Here is a 21,406-nt window from a genome sequence, read left to right as displayed (position 1 = left end):
AAGCCTATTTAATAAGCCTATTTAATAAGCCTATTTAATAAGTCTATTTAATAAACCTATTTAATGAGCCTATTTAATAAGCCTAGTTGATAAGCCTATTTATTAAGCATATTTAATGAGCCTATTTAATAAGCCTATTTATTGAGCCTATTTAATAAGCCTAAGTTGCTGAATAAGCCTATTTAATAAGCCTACGTTGCTGAAATAAGCCTATTTAATAAGGCTATTTAATAAGCCTAAGTTGCTGAATAAGCATATTTAATAAGTCTAAGTTGCTGAAATAAGGCTATTTAATAAGCCCAAGTTGCTGAAATGAGCCTATTTAATGAGGCTATTTAATAAGTCTATTTAATAAGCCTATTTAATAAGCCTATTTAATAAGCCTATTTAATAAGCCTATTTAATAAGCCTATTTAATAAGTCTATTTAATCAGCCTATTTAATAAGTATTTAATGAGCCTATTTAATAAATCCTATTGATTGAGCCTATTTAATAAGCCTATTTATTTAGCCTATTTAATAAGCCTATTTAATACGCCTATTTAATAAGTCTATTTAATAAGCCTATTTAATAAGCCTATTTAATAAGCCTATTTATTAAGCCTATTTAATGAGCCTATTTAATAAGCCTATTTATTGAGCCTATTTAATAAGTCTATTTAATAAGCCTGTTTAATAAGCCTATTTAATAAGTATTTAATGAGCCTAATTAATAAGCCTAAGTTGCTGAATAAGCCTATTTAATAAGCCTAAGTTGCTGAAATAAGCCTATTTAATAAGCCTATTTAATAAGCCTAAGTTGCTGAATAAGCCTATTTAATAAGCCTAAGTTGCTGAATAAGCCTATTTAATAAGTCTAAGTTGCTTAAATAAGGCTATTTAATAAGCCTAAGTTGCTGAAATAAGCCTATTTAATAAGCCTAAGTTGCTGAAATAAGCCTATTTAATAAGTCTAAGTTGCTGAAATAAGCCTATTTAATAAGCCTAAGTTGCTGAAATAAGTATATTTAATGAGCATAAGTTGCTGAAATAAGCCTATTTAATAAGTCTAAGTTGCTGAGATAAGCCTATTTAATAAGTCTAAGTTGCTGAAATAAGGCTATTTAATAAGCCTAAGTTGCTGAAATAAGCCTATTTAATAAGCCCAAGTTGCTGAAATAAGCCTACTTAATTAGGCTATTTAATAAGCCTAAGTTGCTAAAATAAGTCTATTTAAAAATGCTATTTAATAAGCGTAAGTTGCTGAAATAAGCCTATTTAATAAGCCCAAGTTGTTGAAATAAGCTTATTTAATAAGGCTATTTAATAAGCCTAAGTTGCTGAAATAAGCCTATTTAATAAGCGTAATTTGCTGAAATAAGGCTATTTAATAAGTCTATGTTGCTGAAATAAGCCTATTTAATAAGCCTAAGTTGCTGAAATAAGCCTATTGAATAAGCCTAAGTTGCTGAAATAAGCCTATTTAATCGGCCTATCTAATAAGTCTAAGTTGCAGAAATGAGCATATTTCACAAGCCTATTTAATGAGCCTAAGTTGCTGAAATGTCTATTTAATAAGTCGTTTTAATAAGTCTAAGTTGCTAAAATAAGCCTATTTAATAAGGCTATTTAATAAGTCTAAGTTGCTGAAATAAACCTATTTAAAATGATATTTAATACGCCTAAGTAGCTGAAATAAACCTGATTAATAAGGCTATTTAATAAGCATAAGTTGCTGAAATAAGCCTATTTAATAAGCCTACGTTGCTGAAATAAGCCTATATAAAAAGGTATATTTAATAAGTCTAAGTTGCTGAAATAAACCTATTTAAAAATGCTATTTAATAAGCCTAAATTGCTGAAATAAACCTGTTTAATAAGGCTATTTAATAAGCATAAGTTGCTGAAATAAGCCTATTTAATAAGCCTAAGTTGCTGAAATAAGCCTATTTAATAAGGCTATTTAATAAGTCTAAGTTGCAGAAATAAACCTATTTAATAATGCTATTTAATACGCCTAAGTTGCTGAAATAAGCATATTTAATAAGCCGAAGTTTCTGAACTAAGCCTATTTAAAAAGGTATATTTAATAAGTCTAAGTTGCTGAAATAAACCTATTTAAAAATGCTACTTAATAAGCCCAAGTTGCTGAAATAAACCTGTTTAATAAGGCTATTTAATAAGCAAAAGTTGCTGAAATAAGCCTATTTAATAAGCCTAAGTTGCTGAAATAAGCCTATTTAATAAGGCTATTTAATAAGTCTAAGTTGCTGAAATAAACCTATTTAAAAATGCTATTTAATAAGCCTTAATTGCTGAAATAAACCTGTTTAATAAGGCTATTTAAAATTCATAAGTTGCTGAAATAAGCCTATTTAATAAGCCTAAGTTGCTGAAATAAGCCTATTTAATAAGGCTATTTAATAAGTCTAAGTTGCAGAAATAAACCTATTTAATAATGCTATTTAATACGCCTAAGTTGCTGAAATAAGCATATTTAATAAGCCTAAGTTGCTGAAATAAGCCTATTTAATAGGCCTATCTAATAAGTCTAAGTTGCAGAAATAAGCATATTTCATAAGCATATTTAATGAGCCTAAGTTGCTGAAATGTCTATTTAATAAATCGATTTAATAAGTCTAAGTTGCTAAAATAAGCCTATTTAATAAGGCTATTTAATAAGCCTAAGTTGCTGAAATAAGCCTATTTAATAAGGCTGTTTAATAAGCCTAAGTTGCTGAAATAAGCCTATTTCATAAGACTAAGTTGCTGAAATAAGGCTTTTTAATAAGTCTAAGTTGCTGAAATAAGCCTATTTAATAAGCCTAAGCTGCTAAAATAAGTCTATTTAATAAGGCTATTTGATAAGCCTAAGTTGCTGAATAAGCCTATTTAATAAGTCTAAGTTGCTGAAATAAGGCTATTTAATAAGCCTAAGTTGCTGAAATGAGCCTTTTTAATAAGCCTAAGTTGCTGAAATAAGGCTATTTAATAAGTCTAAGTTGCTGAAATAAGCCTATTTAATAAGCCTATGTTGCTAAAATAAGACTATTTAATGAGGCTATTTAATACGTCTATTTAATAAGCCTATTTAATAAGCCTATTTAATAAGCCTATTTAATATGCCTATTTAATAAGTCTATTTAATAAGTCTATTTAATACGCCTATTTAATAAGTATTTAATTAGCCTATTTAATAAGCCTATTTATTGAGCCTATTTAATAAGCCTATTTATTAAGCCTATTTAATAAGCCTATTTAATAAGCCTATTTAATAAGTCTATTTAATAAACCTATTTAATGAGCCTATTTAATAAGCCTAGTTGATAAGCCTATTTATTAAGCATATTTAATGAGCCTATTTAATAAGCCTATTTATTGAGCCTATTTAATAAGCCTAAGTTGCTGAATAAGCCTATTTAATAAGCCTACGTTGCTGAAATAAGCCTATTTAATAAGCCTATTTAATAAGCCTAAGTTGCTGAATAAGCCTAATTAATAAGCCTAAGTTGCTGAAATAAGCCTATTTAATAAGTCTAAGTTGCTGAAATAACGCTATTTAATAAACCTAAGTTGCTGAGATAAGCCTATCTAATACGCCTAAGTTGCTGAAATAAGGCTATTTAATAAGTCTAAGTTGCTGAAATAAGCCTATATAATAAGCCTAAGTTGTTTAAATAAGTATATTTAATAAGCATAAGTTGCTGAAATAAGGCTATTTAATAAGTCTAAGTTGCTGAAATGAGCCTATTTAATTAGCGTAAGTTGCTGAAATAAGCCTATTTAATAAGTCTAAGTTGCTGAAATAAGGCTATTTAATAAGTCTAAGTTGCTGAAATAAGCCTATTTAATGAGGCTATTTAATAAGTCTATTTAATAAGCCTATTTAATAAGCCTATTTAATAAGCCTATTTAATAAGCCTATTTAATAGGTCTATTTAATAAGTCTGTTTAATAAGCCTATTTAAAGAGTATTCAATGAGCCTATTTATTAAGCCTTTTTATTGAGCCTATTTAATAAGCCTATTTATTAAGCCTATTTAATAAGCCTATTTAATAAGCCTAAGTTGCTGAAATAAGCCTATTTAATAAGGCTATTTAATAAGTCTAAGTTGCTGAAATAAACCTATTTAAAAAGCCTAAATTGCTAAAATAAGCCTATTTAATTAGGATTTTTAATAAGTCTATTTAATAAGCCTATTTAATACGCCTATTTAATAAGCCTATTTAATAAGCCTATTTAATAAGCCTATTTAATGAGCCTATTTATTGAGCCTATTTAATAAGCCTATTTAATAAGCCTATTTAATAAGCCTATTGATTGATCCTATTTAATAAGTCTATTTAATAAGCCTATTTAATAAGCCTATTTAATACGCCTATTTAATAAGCCTATTTAATAAGCCTATTTAATAAGCCTATTTAATGAGCCTATTTATTGAGCCTATTTAATAAGCCTATTTAATAAGCCTATTTAATAAGCCTATTGATTGATCCTGTTTAATAAGTCTATTTAATAAGCCTATTTAATAAGCCTATTTAATAAGTATTTATTGAGCCTATTTAATCAGTCTATTTAATAAGCCTATTTAATAGGATATATTTAATAAGTCTACGTTGCTGAAATAAGCCTATTTAATAAGCCTAAGTTGCTGAATAAGCCTATTTCATAAGTCTAAGTTGCTGAAATAAGCCTATTTAATAAACCTAAGTTGCTGAAATAAGCCTATTTAATAAGGCTATTTAATAAGTCTAAGTTGCAGAAATAAACCTATTTAATAATGCTATTTAATACGCCTAAGTTGCTGAAATAAGCATATTTAATAAGCCTAAGTTGCTAAAATAAGCCTATTTAATAGGCCTATCTAATAAGTCTAAGTTGCAGAAATAAGCATATTTCATAAGCCTATTTAATGAGCCTAAGTTGCTGAAATGTCTATTTAATGTCGATTTAATAAGTCTAAGTTGCTAAAATAAGCCTATTTAATAAGGCTATTTAATAAGCCTAAGTTGCTGAAATAAGCCTATTTAATAAGGCTATTTAATGAGCCTAAGTTGCTGAAATAAGCCTATTTAATAAGCCGAAGTTTCTGAACTAAGCCTATTTAAAAAGGTATATTTAATAAGTCTAAGTTGCTGAAATAAACCTATTTAAAAATGCTACTTAATAAGCCTAAGTTTACTGAAATAAACCTGTTTAATAAGGCTATTTAATAAGCATAAGTTGCTGAAATAAGCCTATTTAATAAGCCTAAGTTGCTGAAATAAACCTATTTAATAAGGCTATTTAATAAGTCTAAGTTGCTGAAATAAACCTATTTAAAAAGCCTAAGTTGCTCAAATAAGCCTATTTAATGGGGCTATTTAATAAGTCTATTTAATAAGCCTATTTAATACGCCTATTTAATAAGTCTATTTAATAAGCCTATTTAATAAGCCTATTTAATAAGGCTATTTAATAAACCTAAGTTGCTGAAATAAACCTATTTAATAAGCCTAAGTTGCTGAAATAAGCCTATTTAATAAGGCTATTTAATAAGCCTAAGTTGCTGAATAAGCCTATTTAATAAGTCTAAGTTGCTGAACTAAGGCTATTTAATAAGCCTAAGTTGCTGAAATAAGCCTATTTCATAAGACTAAGTTGCTGAAATAAGGCCTTTTAATAAGTCTAAGTTGCTGAAATAAGCCTATTTAATAAGCCTAAGCTGCTAAAATAAGTCTATTTAATAAGGCTATTTGATAAGCCTAAGTTGCTGAATAAGCCTATTTAATAAGTCTAAGTTGCTGAAATAAGGCTATTTAATAAGCCTAAGTTGCTGAAATGAGCCTTTTTAATAAGCCTAAGTTGCTGAAATAAGGCTATTTAATAAGTCTAAGTTGCTGAAATAAGCCTATTTAATAAGCCTATGTTGCTAAAATAAGACTATTTAATGAGGCTATTTAATACGTCTATTTAATAAGCCTATTTAATAAGCCTAATTAATAAGCCTATTTAATATGCCTATTTAATAAGTCTATTTAATAAGTCTATTTAATTCGCCTATTTAATAAGTATTTAATGAGCCTATTTAATAAGCCTATTTATTGAGCCTATTTAATGAGCCTATTTATTAAGCCTATTTAATAAGCCTATTTAATAAGCCTATTTAATAAGTCTATTTAATAAGCCTATTTAATAAGCCTATTTAATAAGCCTATTTAATAAGCCTATTTAATAAGTATTTAATGAGCCTATTTATTAAGCCTATTTAATAAGCCTATTTAATAAGCCTAAGTTGCTGAAATAAGCCTATTTAATAAGGCTATTTAATAAGTCTAAGTTGCTGAAATAAACCTATTTAAAAAGCCTACGTTGCTAAAATAAGCCTATTTAATTAGGCTATTTAATAAGTCTGTTTAATAAGCCTATTTAATACGCCTATTTAATAAGCCTATTTAATACGCCTATTTAATAAGTATTTAATGAGCCTATTTATTGAGCCTATTTAATAAGCCTATTTAATAAACCTATTTAATAAGCCTATTGATTGATCCTATTTAATAAGTCTATGTAATAAGCCTATTTAATAAGCCTATTTAATAAGTATTTATTGAGCCTATTTAATCAGTCTATTTAATAAGCCTATTTAATAGGCCTATTTAATAAGTCTACGTTGCTGAAATAAGCCTATTTAATAAGCCTAAGTTGCTGAAATATGCCTATTTCATAAGACTAAGTTGCTGAAATAAGGCTTTTTAATAAGTCTAAGTTGCTGAAATAAGCCTATTTAATAAGCCTAAGTTGCTAAAATAAGTCTATTTAATAAGGCTATTTGATAAGCCTAAGTTGCTGAATAAGCCTATTTAATAAGTCTAAGTTGCTGAAATAAGGCTATTTAATAAGCCTAAGTTGCTGAAATGAGCCTTTTTAATAAGCCTACGTTGCTGACATAAGGCTATTTAATAAGTCTAAGTTGCTGAAATAAGCCTATTTAATAAGCCTAAGTTGCTAAAATAAGCCTATTTAATGAGGCTATTTAATAAGTCTATTTAATAAGCCTATTTAATAAGCCTATTTAATAAGCCTATTTAATATGCCTATTTAATAAGTCTATTTAATAAGTCTATTTAATGCACCTATTTAATAAGTATTTAATGAGCCTATTTAATAAGCCTATTTATTGAGCCTATTTAATAAGCCTATTTAATAAGTCTATTTAATAAGCCTAAGTTGCTGAATAAGCCTATTTAATAAGCCTAAGTTGCTGAAATAAGCCTATTTAATAAGGCTATTTATGAGGCGAGCGAGGAAGATTATGGCCGATTTCTCCCACCCTGGACACTCTCTGTTTCAGCTACTCCCCTCCGGCAGAAGGCTTCGGTCCATCAGGACCAAAACCTCACGCCATAAAAACAGTTTCTTCCCATCTGCTGCTGGCCTGTTAAACAAGGCCAAGGGCTAACACTGTTTTTAACATTTGATCTACATAACGACACGTTGCTGATATTAACTATGTTTCCCTATTTGTATTTTTAAATTATATCTTAAAGCTATTTTATATTCGATATTTATTTAATTTTATATACTTCAGCCCCTTAGTGTTAGACTTTTAACCCTTATTATAGTAAGACTTGTTTAAAACTTATTTAAGATTTTAGATTCCTATATGTTGAATGTATGCACCATCCTGCCAAAGTAAATTCCGTGTCGGTGTGAACTTTCATGGCGAATAAAACCCTTTCTGATTCTGATTCTGATTCTGAAATAAGGCTATTTAATAAGTCTATGTTGCTGAAATAAGCCTATTTAATAAGCCTAAGTTGCTGAAATAAGCCTATTTAATAAGCCTAAGTTGCTGAAATAAGCCTATTTAATAGGCCTATCTAATAAGTCTAAGTTGCAGAAATGAGCATATTTCACAAGCCTATTTAATGAGCCTAAGTTGCTGAAATGTCCATTTAATAAGTCGATTTAATAAGTCTAAGTTGCTAAAATAAGCCTATTTAATGGGGCTATTTAATAAGTCTATTTAATAAGCCTATTTAATACGCCTATTTAATAAGTCTATTTAATAAGCCTATTTAATAAGCCTATTTAATAAGGCTATTTAATAAACCTAAGTTGCTGAAATAAACCTATTTAATAAGCCTAAGTTGCTGAAATAAGCCTATTTAATAAGGCTATTTAATAAGCCTAAGTTGCTGAATAAGCCTATTTAATAAGTCTAAGTTGCTGAACTAAGGCTATTTAATAAGCCTAAGTTGCTGAAATAAGCCTATTTCATAAGACTAAGTTGCTGAAATAAGGCCTTTTAATAAGTCTAAGTTGCTGAAATAAGCCTATTTAATAAGCCTAAGCTGCTAAAATAAGTCTATTTAATAAGGCTATTTGATAAGCCTAAGTTGCTGAATAAGCCTATTTAATAAGTCTAAGTTGCTGAAATAAGGCTATTTAATAAGCCTAAGTTGCTGAAATGAGCCTTTTTAATAAGCCTAAGTTGCTGAAATAAGGCTATTTAATAAATCTAAGTTGCTGAAATAAGCCTATTTAATAAGCCTATGTTGCTAAAATAAGACTATTTAATGAGGCTATTTAATACGTCTATTTAATAAGCCTATTTAATAAGCCTAATTAATAAGCCTATTTAATATGCCTATTTAATAAGTCTATTTAATAAGTCTATTTAATTCGCCTATTTAATAAGTATTTAATGAGCCTATTTAATAAGCCTATTTATTGAGCCTATTTAATGAGCCTATTTATTAAGCCTATTTAATAAGCCTATTTAATAAGCCTATTTAATAAGTCTATTTAATAAGCCTATTTAATAAGCCTATTTAATAAGCCTATTTAATAAGCCTATTTAATAAGTATTTAATGAGCCTATTTATTAAGCCTATTTAATAAGCCTATTTAATAAGCCTAAGTTGCTGAAATAAGCCTACTTAATAAGGCTATTTAATAAGTCTAAGTTGCTGAAATAAACCTATTTAAAAAGCCTACGTTGCTAAAATAAGCCTATTTAATTAGGCTATTTAATAAGTCTGTTTAATAAGCCTATTTAATACGCCTATTTAATAAGCCTATTTAATACGCCTATTTAATAAGTATTTAATGAGCCTATTTATTGAGCCTATTTAATAAGCCTATTTAATAAACCTATTTAATAAGCCTATTGATTGATCCTATTTAATAAGTCTATGTAATAAGCCTATTTAATAAGCCTATTTAATAAGTATTTATTGAGCCTATTTAATCAGTCTATTTAATAAGCCTATTTAATAGGCCTATTTAATAAGTCTACGTTGCTGAAATAAGCCTATTTAATAAGCCTAAGTTGCTGAAATATGCCTATTTCATAAGACTAAGTTGCTGAAATAAGGCTTTTTAATAAGTCTAAGTTGCTGAAATAAGCCTATTTAATAAGCCTAAGTTGCTAAAATAAGTCTATTTAATAAGGCTATTTGATAAGCCTAAGTTGCTGAATAAGCCTATTTAATAAGTCTAAGTTGCTGAAATAAGGCTATTTAATAAGCCTAAGTTGCTGAAATGAGCCTTTTTAATAAGCCTACGTTGCTGAAATAAGGCTATTTAATAAGTCTAAGTTGCTGAAATAAGCCTATTTAATAAGCCTAAGTTGCTAAAATAAGCCTATTTAATGAGGCTATTTAATAAGTCTATTTAATAAGCCTATTTAATAAGCCTATTTAATAAGCCTATTTAATATGCCTATTTAATAAGTCTATTTAATAAGTCTATTTAATGCGCCTATTTAATAAGTATTTAATGAGCCTATTTAATAAGCCTATTTATTGAGCCTATTTAATAAGCCTATTTAATAAGTCTATTTAATAAGCCTATTTAATGAGCCTATTTAATAAGCCTAGTTGATAAGCCTATTTATTAAGCATATTTAATGAGCCTATTTAATAAGCCTATTTATTGAGCCTATTTAATAAGTCTATTTAATAAGCCTGTTTAATGAGCCTACTTAATAAGTATTTAATGTGCCTATTTAATAAGCCTAAGTTGCTGAATAAGCCTATTTAATAAGCCTACGTTGCTGAAATAAGCCTATTTAATAAGCCTATTTAATAAGCCTAAGTTGCTGAATAAGCCTATTTAATAAGCCTAAGTTGCTGAAAAAAGCCTATTTAATAATTCTAAGTTGCTGAAATAACGCTATTTAATAAGCCTAAGTTGCTGAGATAAGCCTATCTAATAAGCCTAAGTTGCTGAAATAAGGCTATTTAATAAGTCTAAGTTGCTGAAATAAGCCTATTTAATAAGCCTAAGTTCCTGAAATAAGTATATTTAATAAGCATAAGTTGCTGAAATAAGCCTATTTAATAAGTCTAAGTTGCTGAAATAAGGCTATTTAATAAGTCTAAGTTGCTGAAATGAGCCTATTTAATCAGCGTAAGTTGCTGAAATAAGCCTTTTTAATAAGTCTAAGTTGCTGAAATAAGGCTATTTAATAAGCTTAAGTTGCTGAAATAAGCCTATTTAATAAGTCTAAGTTGCTGAAATAAGGCTATTTAATAAGCTTAAGTTGCTGAAATTAGCCTATTTAATAAGCCTCAGTTGCTGAAATAAGGTTATTTAATAAGTCTAAGTTGCTGAAATAAGCCTATTTAATAAGCCTAAGTTGCTAAAATAAGCCTATTTAATGAGGCTATTTAATAAGTCTATTTAATAAGCCTATTTAATAAGCCTATTTAATAAGCCTATTTAATAAGTCTATTTAATAAGTCTATTTAATAAGCCTATTTAAAGAGTATTCAATGAGCCTATTTATTAAGCCTTTTTATTGAGCCTATTTAATAAGCCTATTTATTAAGCCTATTTAATAAGCCTATTTAATAAGCCTAAGTTGCTGAAATAAGCCTATTTAATAAGGCTATTTAATAAGTCTAAGTTGCTGAAATAAACCTATTTAAAAAGCCTATATTGCTAAAATAAGCCTATTTAATTAGGCCATTTAATAAGTCTATTTAATAAGCCTATTTAATACGCCTATTTAATAAGCCTATTTAATAAGCCTATTTAATAAGCCTATTTAATGAACCTATTTATTGAGCCTATTTAATAAGCCTATTTAATAAGCCTATTTAATAAGCCTATTTAATAATCCTATTTAATAAGTCTAAGTTGCTGAAATAAGCCTATTTAATAAGCCCAAGTTGCTGAAATAAGCCTATTTAATAAGGCTGTTTAATAAGCCTAAGCTGCTGAAATAAGCCTATTTCATAAGACTAAGTTGCTGAAATAAGGCTTTTTAATAAGTCTAAGTTGCTGAAATAAGCCTATTTAATAAGCCTAAGTTGCTAAAATAAGTCTATTTAATGAGGCTATTTGATAAGCCTAAATTGCTGAATAAGCCTATTTAGTAAGTCTAAGTTGCTGAAATAAGACTATTTAATGAGGCTATTTAATAAGTCTATTTAATAAGCCTATTTAATAAGCCTATTTAATAAGCCTATTTAATATGCCTATTTAATAAGTCTATTTAATAAGTCTATTTAATACGCCTATTTAATAAGTATTTAATGAGCCTATTTAATAAGCCTATTTATTGAGCCTATTTAATAAGCCTATTTATTAAGCCTATTTAATAAGCCTATTTAATAAGCCTATTTAATTAGTCTATTTAATAAGCCTATTTAATGAGCTTATTTAATAAGCCTAGTTGATAAGCCTATTTATTAAGCATATTTAATGAGCCTATTTAATAAGCCTATTTATTGAGCCTATTTAATAAGTCTATTTAATAAGCCTGTTTAATGAGCATATTTAATAAGTATTTAATGAGCCTATTTAATAAGCCTAAGTTGCTGAATAAGCCTATTTAATAAGCCTACGTTGCTGAAATAAGCATATTTAATAAGCGTATTTAATAAGCCTAAGTTGCTGAAATAACGCTATTTAATAAGCCTAAGTTGCTGAGATAAGCCTATCTAATAAGCCTAAGTTGCTGAAATAAGGCTATTTAATAAGTCTAAGTTGCTGAAATAAGCCTATTTAATAAGCCTAAGTTGCTGAAATAAGTATATTTAATAAGCATAAGTTGCTGAAATAAGCCTATTTAATCATTCTAAGTTGCTGAAATAACGCTATTTAATAAGCCTAAGTTGCTGAGATAAGCCTATCTAATAAGCCTAAGTTGCTGAAATAAGGCTATTTAATAAGTCTAAGTTGCTGAAATAAGCCTATTTAATAAGCCTAAGTTCCTGAAATAAGTATATTTAATAAGCATAAGTTGCTGAAATAAGCCTATTTAATAAGTCTAAGTTGCTGAAATAAGGCTATTTAATAAGTCTAAGTTGCTGAAATGAGCCTATTTAATCAGCGTAAGTTGCTGAAATAAGCCTATTTAATAAGTCTAAGTTGCTGAAATAAGGCTATTTAATAAGCTTAAGTTGCTGAAATAAGCCTATTTAATAAGTCTAAGTTGCTGAAATAAGGCTATTTAATAAGCTTAAGTTGCTGAAATTAGCCTATTTAATAAGCCTCAGTTGCTGAAATAAGGTTATTTAATAAGTCTAAGTTGCTGAAATAAGCCTATTTAATGAGGCTATTTAATAAGTCTATTTAATAAGCCTATTTAATAAACCTATTTAATAAGCCTATTTAATAAGCCTATTTAATAAGTATTTAATGAGCCTATTTATTAAGCCTATTTAATAAGTCTAAGTTGCTGAAATAAACCTATTTAAAAAGCCTACGTTGCTAAAATAAGCCTATTTAATTAGGCTATTTAATAAGTCTATTTAATAAGCCTATTTAATACGCCTATTTAATAAGCCTATTTAATACGCCTATTTAATAAGTATTTAATGAGCCTATTTATTGAGCCTATTTAATAAGCCTATTTAATCAGCCTATTTAATAAGCCTATTGATTGATCCTATTTAATAAGTCTATGTAATAAGCCTATTTAATAAGCCTATTTAATAAGTATTTATTGAGCCTATTTAATCAGTCTATTTAATAAGCCTATTTAATAGGCCTATTTAATAAGTCTACGTTGCTGAAATAAGCCTATTTAATAAGCCTAAGTTGCTGAATAAGCCTATTTCATAAGTCTAAGTTGCTGAAATAAGCCTATTTAATAAGCCTAAGTTGCTGAAATAAGCCTATTTAATAAGGCTATTTAATAAGCCTAAGTTGCTGAATAAGCATATTTAATAAGTCTAAGTTGCTGAAATAAGGCTATTTAATAAGCCCAAGTTGCTGAAATGAGCCTATTTAATGAGGCTATTTAATAAGTCTATTTAATAAGCCTATTTAATAAGCCTATTTAATAAGCCTATTTAATAAACCTATTTAATAAGTCTATTTAATAAGTCTATTTAATCAGCCTATTTAATAAGTATTTAATGAGCCTATTTAATAAGCCTATTTATTGAGCCTATTTAATAAGCCTATTTATTAAGCCTATTTAATAAGCCTATTTAATAAGCCTATTTAATAAGTCTATTTAATAAGACTATTTAATAAGCCTATTTAATAAGCCTATTTATTAAGCCTATTTAATGAGCCTATTTAATAAGCCTATTTATTGAGCCTATTTAATAAGTCTATTTAATAAGCCTGTTTAATAAGCCTATTTAATAAGTATTTAATGAGCCTAATTAATAAGCCTAAGTTGCTGAATAAACCTATTTAATAAGCCTAAGTTGCTGAAATAAGCCTATTTAATAAGCCTATTTAATAAGCCTAAGTTGCTGAATAAGCCTATTTAATAAGCCTAAGTTGCTGAATAAGCCTATTTAATAAGTCTAAGTTGCTTAAATAAGGCTATTTAATAAGCCTAAGTTGCTGAAATAAGCCTATTTAATAAGCCTAAGTTGCTGAAATAAGGCTATTTAATAAGTCTAAGTTGCTGAAATAAGCCTATTTAATAAGCCTAAGTTGCTGAAATAAGTATATTTAATGAGCATAAGTTGCTGAAATAAGCCTATTTAATAAGTCTAAGTTGCTGAGATAAGCTTATTTAATAAGTCTAAGTTGCTGAAATAAGGCTATTTAATAAGCCTAAGTTGCTGAAATTAGCCTATTTAATAAGCCCAAGTTGCTGAAATAAGCCTACTTAATTAGGCTATTTAATAAGCCTAAGTTGCTAAAATAAGTCTATTTATAAATGCTATTTAATAAGCGTAAGTTGCTGAAATAAGCCTATTTAATAAGCCCAAGTTGTTGAAATAAGCCTATTTAATAAAGCTATTTAATAAGCCTAAGTTGCTGAAATAAGCCTATTTAATAAGCGTAATTTGCTGAAATAAGGCTATTTAATAAGTCTATGTTGCTGAAATAAGCCTATTTAATAAGCCTAAGTTGCTGAAATAAGCCTATTTAATAAGCCTAAGTTGCTGAAATAAGCCTATTTAATAGGCCTATCTAATAAGTCTAAGTTGCAGAAATGAGCATATTTCACAAGCCTATTTAATGAGCCTAAGTTGCTGAAATGTCTATTTAATAAGTCGATTTAATAAGTCTAAGTTGCTAAAATAAGCCTATTTAATAAGGCTATTTAATAAGTCTAAGTTGCTGAAATAAACCTATTTAAAATGATATTTAATACGCCTAAGTAGCTGAAATAAACTTGATTAATAAGGCTATTTAATAAGCATAAGTTGCTGAAATAAGCCTATTTAATAAGCCTACGTTGCTGAAATGAGCCTATATAAAAAGGTATATTTAATAAGTCTAAGTTGCTGAAATAAACCTATTTAAAAATGCTATTTAATAAGCCTAAATTGCTGAAATAAACCTGTTTAATAAGGCTATTTAATAAGCATAAGTTGCTGAAATGAGCCTATTTAATAAGCCTAAGTTGCTGAAATAAGCCTATTTAATAAGGCTATTTAATAAGTCTAAGTTGCAGAAATAAACCTATTTAATAATGCTATTTAATACGCCTAAGTTGCTGAAATAAGCATATTTAATAAGCCTAAGTTGCTAAAATAAGCCTATTTAATAGGCCTATCTAATAAGTCTAATTTGCAGAAATAAGCATATTTCATAAGCCTATTTAATGAGCCTAAGTTGCTGAAATGTCTATTTAATGTCGATTTAATAAGTCTAAGTTGCTAAAATAAGCCTATTTAATAAGGCTATTTAATAAGCCTAAGTTGCTGAAATAAGCCTATTTAATAAGGCTATTTAATGAGCCTAAGTTGCTGAAATAAGCCTATTTAATAAGCCGAAGTTTCTGAACTAAGCCTATTTAAAAAGGTATATTTAATAAGTCTAAGTTGCTGAAATAAACCTATTTAAAAATGCTACTTAATAAGGCCAAGTTGCTGAAATAAACCTGTTTAATAAGGCTATTTAATAAGCAAAAGTTGCTGAAATACGCCTATTTAATAAGCCTAAGTTGCTGAAATAAGCCTATTTAATAAGGCTATTTAATAAGTCTAAGTTGCTGAAATAAACCTATTTAAAAATGCTATTTAATAAGCCTTAATTGCTGAAATAAACCTGTTTAATAAGGCTATTTAATAAGCATAAGTTGCTGAAATAAGCCTATTTAATAAGCCTAAGTTGCTGAAATAAGCCTATTTAATAAGGCTATTTAATAAGTCTAAGTTGCAGAAATAAACCTATTTAATAATGCTATTTAATACGCCTAAGTTGCTGAAATAAGCATATTTAATAAGCCTAAGTTGCTGAAATAAGCCTATTTAATAGGCCTATCTAATAAGTCTAAGTTGCAGAAATAAGCATATTTCATAAGCATATTTAATGAGCCTAAGTTGCTGAAATGTCTATTTAATAAATCGATTTAATAAGTCTAAGTTGCTAAAATATGCCTATTTAATAAGGCTATTTAATAAGCCTAAGTTGCTGAAATAAGCCTATTTAATAAGGCTGTTTAATACGCCTAAGTTGCTGAAATAAGCCTATTTCATAAGACTAAGTTGCTGAAATAAGGCTTTTTAATAAGTCTAAGTTGCTGAAATAAGCCTATTTAATAAGCCTAAGCTGCTAAAATAAGTCTATTTAATAAGGCTATTTGATAAGCCTAAGTTGCTGAATAAGCCTATTTAATAAGTCTAAGTTGCTGAAATAAGGCTATTTAATAAGCCTAAGTTGCTGAAATGAGCCTTTTTAATAAGCCTAAGTTGCTGAAATAAGGCTATTTAATAAGTCTAAGTTGCTGAAATAAGCCTATTTAATAAGCCTATGTTGCTAAAATAAGACTATTTAATGAGGCTATTTAATACGTCTATTTAATAAGCCTATTTAATAAGCCTATTTAATAAGCCTATTTAATATGCCTATTTAATAAGTCTATTTAATAAGTCTATTTAATACGCCTATTTAATAAGTATTTAATGAGCCTATTTAATAAGCCTATTTATTGAGCCTATTTAATAACCCTATTCATTAAGCCTATTTAATAAGCCTATTTAATAAGCCTATTTAATAAGTCTATTTAATAAACTTATTTAATGAGCCTATTTAATAAGCCTAGTTGATAAGCCTATTTATTAAGCATATTTAATGAGCCTATTTAATAAGCCTATTTATTGAGCCTATTTAACAAGCCTAAGTTGCTGAATAAGCCTATTTAATAAGCCTACGTTGCTGAAATAAGCCTATTTAATAAGCCTATTTAATAAGCCTAAGTTGCTGAATAAGCCTAATTAATAAGCCTAAGTTGCTGAAATAAGCCTATTTAATAAGTCTAAGTTGCTGAAATAACGCTATTTAATAAACCTAAGTTGCTGAGATAAGCCTATCTAATACGCCTAAGTTGCTGAAATAAGGCTATTTAATAAGTCTAAGTTGCTGAAATAAGCCTATTTAATAAGCCTAAGTTGTTTAAATAAGTATATTTAATAAGCATAAGTTGCTGAAATAAGGCTATTTAATAAGTCTAAGTTGCTGAAATGAGCCTATTTAATCAGCGTAAGTTGCTGAAATAAGCCTATTTAATAAGTCTAAGTTGCTGAAATAAGGCTATTTAATAAGCTTAAGTTGCTGAAATGAGCCTATTTAATAAGCCTAAGTTGCTGAAATAAGGCTATTTAATAAGTCTAAGTTGCTGAAATAAGCCTATTTAATGAGGCTATTTAATAAGTCTATTTAATAAGCCTATTTAATAAGCCTATTTAATAAGCCTATTTAATAAGCCTATTTAATAAGTCTATTTAATAAGTCTATTTAATAAGCCTATTTAAAGAGTATTCAATGAGCCTATTTATTAAGCCTTTTTATTGAGCCTATTTAATAAGCCTATTTATTAAGCCTATTTAATAAGCCTATTTAATAAGCCTAAGTTGCTGAAATAAGCCTATTTAATAAGGCTATTTAATAAGTCTAAGTTGCTGAAATAAACCTATTTAAAAAGCCTAAATTGCTAAAATAAGCCTATTTAATTAGGCTTTTAATAAGCCTATTTAATAAGCCTATTTAATACGCCTATTTAATAAGCCTATTTAATAAGCCTATTTAATAAGCCTATTTAATGAGCCTATTTATTGAGCCTATTTAATAAGCCTATTTAATAAGCCTATTTAATAAGCCTATTGATTGATCCTATTTAATAAGTCTATTTAATAAGCCTATTTAATAAGCCTATTTAATAAGTATTTATTGAGCCTATTTAATCAGTCTATTTAATAAGCCTATTTAATAGGATATATTTAATAAGTCTACGTTGCTGAAATAAGCCTATTTAATAAGCCTAAGTTGCTGAATAAGCCTATTTCATAAGTCTAAGTTGCTGAAATAAGCCTATTTAATAAACCTAAGTTGCTGAAATAAGCCTATTTAATAAGGCTATTTAATAAGTCTAAGTTGCAGAAATAAACCTATTTAATAATGCTATTTAATACGCCTAAGTTGCTGAAATAAGCCTATTTAATAAGCCTAAGTTGCTGAAATAAGCCTATTTAATAAGGCTATTTAATAAGTCTAAGTTGCTGAAATAAACCTATTTAAAAATGCTATTTAATAAGCCTTAATTGCTGAAATAAACCTGTTTAATAAGGCTATTTAATAAGCATAAGTTGCTGAAATAAGCCTATTTAATAAGCCTAAGTTGCTGAAATAAGCCTATTTAATAAGGCTATTTAATAAGTCTAAGTTGCAGAAATAAACCTATTTAATAATGCTATTTAATACGCCTAAGTTGCTGAAATAAGCATATTTAATAAGCCTAAGTTGCTGAAATAAGCCTATTTAATAGGCCTATCTAATAAGTCTAAGTTGCAGAAATAAGCATATTTCATAAGCATATTTAATGAGCCTAAGTTGCTGAAATGTCTATTTAATAAATCGATTTAATAAGTCTAAGTTGCTAAAATAAGCCTATTTAATAAGGCTATTTAATAAGCCTAAGTTGCTGAAATAAGCCTATTTAATAAGGCTGTTTAATAAGCCTAAGTTGCTGAAATAAGCCTATTTCATAAGACTAAGTTGCTGAAATAAGGCTTTTTAATAAGTCTAAGTTGCTGAAATAAGCCTATTTAATAAGCCTAAGCTGCTAAAATAAGTCTATTTAATAAAGCTATTTGATAAGCCTAAGTTGCTGAATAAGCCTATTTAATAAGTCTAAGTTGCTGAAATAAGGCTATTTAATAAGCCTAAGTTGCTGAAATGAGCCTTTTTAATAAGCCTAAGTTGCTGAAATAAGGCTATTTAATAAGTCTAAGTTGCTGAAATAAGCCTATTTAATGAGCCTATGTTGCTAAAATAAGACTATTTAATGAGGCTATTTAATACGTCTATTTAATAAGCCTATTTAATAAGCCTATTTAATAAGCCTATTTAATATGCCTATTTAATAAGTCTATTTAATAAGTCTATTTAATACGCCTATTTAATAAGTATTTAATGAGCCTATTTAATAAGCCTATTTATTGAGCCTATTTAATGAGCCTATTTATTAAGCCTATTTAATAAGCCTATTTAATAAGCCTATTTAATAAGTCTATTTAATAAGCCTATTTAATGAGCCTATTTAATAAGCCTAGTTGATAAGCCTATTTATTAAGCATATTTAATGAGCCTATTTAATAAGCCTATTTATTGAGCCTATTTAATAAGCCTAAGTTGCTGAATAAGCCTATTTAATAAGCCTACGTTGCTGAAATAAGCCTATTTAATAAGCCTATTTAATAAGCCTAATTTGCTGAATAAGCCTAATTAATAAGCCTAAGTTGCTGAAATAAGCTTATTTAATAAGTCTAAGTTGCTGAAATAACGCTATTTAATAAACCTAAGTTGCTGAGATAAGCCTATCTAATACGCCTAAGTTGCTGAAATAAGGCTATTTAATAAGTCTAAGTTGCTGAAATAAGCCTATTTAATAAGCCTAAGTTGTTTAAATAAGTATATTTAATAAGCATAAGTTGCTGAAATAAGGCTATTTAATAAGTCTAAGTTGCTGAAATGAGCCTATTTAATCAGCGTAAGTTGCTGAAATAAGCCTATTTAATAAGTCTAAGTTGCTGAAATAAGGCTATTTAATAAGCTTAAGTTGCTGAAATGAGCCTATTTAATAAGCCTAAGTTGCTGAAATAAGGCTATTTAATAAGTCTAAGTTGCTGAAATAAGCCTATTTAATGAGGCTATTTAATAAGTCTATTTAATAAGCCTATTTAATAAGCCTATTTAATAAGCCTATTTAATAAGCCCATTTAATAAGTCTATTTAATAAGTCTATTTAATAAGCCTATTTAAAGAGTATTCAATGAGCCTATTTATTAAGCCTTTTTATTGAGCCTATTTAATAAGCCTATTTATTAAGCCTATTTAATAAGCCTATTTAATAAGCCTAAGTTGCTGAAATAAGCCTATTTAATAAGGCTATTTAATAAGTCTAAGTTGCTGAAATAAACCTATTTAAAAAGCCTAAATTGCGAAAATAAGCCTATTTAATTAGGCTTTTTAATAAGTCTATTTAATAAGCCTATTTAATACGCCTATTTAATAAGCCTATTTAATAAGCCTATTTAATAAGCCTATTTAATGAGCCTATTTATTGAGCCTATTTAATAAGCCTATTTAATAAGTCTATTTAATAAGCCTATTGATTGATCCTATTTAATAAGTCTATTTAATAAGCCTATTTAATAAGCCTATTTAATAAGTATTTATTGAGCCTATTTAATCAGTCTATTTAATAAGCCTATTTAATAGGATATATTTAATAAGTCTACGTTGCTGAAATAAGCCTATTTAATAAGCCTAAGTTGCTGAATAAGCCTATTTCATAAGTCTAAGTTGCTGAAATAAGCCTATTTAATAAACCTAAGTTGCTGAAATAAGCCTATTTAATAAGGCTATTTAATAAGTCTAAGTTGCAGAAATAAACCTATTTAATAATGCTATTTAATACGCCTAAGTTGCTGAAATAAGCATATTTAATAAGCCTAAGTTGCTAAAATAAGCCTATTTAATAGGCCTATCTAATAAGTCTAAGTTGCAGAAATAAGCATATTTCATAAGCCTATTTAATGAGCCTAAGTTGCTGAAATGTCTATTTAATGTCGATTTAATAAGTCTAAGTTGCTAAAATAAGCCTATTTAATAAGGCTATTTAATAAGCCTAAGTTGCTGAAATAAGCCTATTTAATAAGGCTATTTAATGAGCCTAAGTTGCTGAAATAAGCCTATTTAATAAGCCGAAGTTTCTGAACTAAGCCTATTTAAAAAGGTATATTTAATAAGTCTAAGTTGCTGAAATAAACCTATTTAAAAATGCTACTTAATAAGCCTAAGTTTACTGAAATAAACCTGTTTAATAAGGCTATTTAATAAGCATAAGTTGCTGAAATAAGCCTATTTAATAAGGCTAAGTTGCTGAAATAAACCTATTTAATAAGGCTATTTAATAAGTCTAAGTTGCTTAAAATAAACCTATTTAAAAAGCCTAAGTTGCTCAAATAAGCCTATTTAATGGGGCTATTTAATAAGTCTATTTAATAAGCCTATTTAATACGCCTATTTAATAAGTCTATTTAATAAGCCTATTTAATAAGCCTATTTAATAAGCCTATTTAATAAGCCTATTTATTGAGCCTGTTTAATAAGCCTATTTAATAAGCCTATTTATTGAGCCTATTTAATAAGTCTATTTAATAAGCCTATTTAATAAGCCTATTTAATGAGTATTTGATGAGCCTATTTAATCAGTCTATTTAATAAGCCTATTTAATAGGCCTTTTTAATAAGTCTAAGTTGCTGAAATAAACCTATTTAATAAGCCTAAGTTGCTGAAATAAGCCTATTTAATAAGGCTATTTAATAAGCCTAAGTTGCTGAATAAGCCTATTTAATAAGTCTAAGTTGCTGAACTAAGGCTATTTAATAAGCCTAAGTTGCTGAAATGAGCCTATTTAATAAGCCTAAGTTGCTGAAATAAGGCTATTTAATAAGTCTAAGTTGCTGAAATAAACCTATTTAATAAGCCTAAGTTGCTGAAATAAGCCT

This window comes from Petromyzon marinus, unplaced genomic scaffold (assembly GCF_048934315.1).
Source record: "Petromyzon marinus isolate PM22_M1 ecotype Great Lakes invasive population unplaced genomic scaffold, UKy_Petmar_22M1.pri1.0 PM_G_Scaffold_2, whole genome shotgun sequence".
NCBI lineage: Eukaryota > Metazoa > Chordata > Hyperoartia > Petromyzontiformes > Petromyzontidae > Petromyzon > Petromyzon marinus.
The sequence above is the reverse complement of the archived record's forward strand: the minus strand, read 5'-3'. Positions refer to the sequence as shown.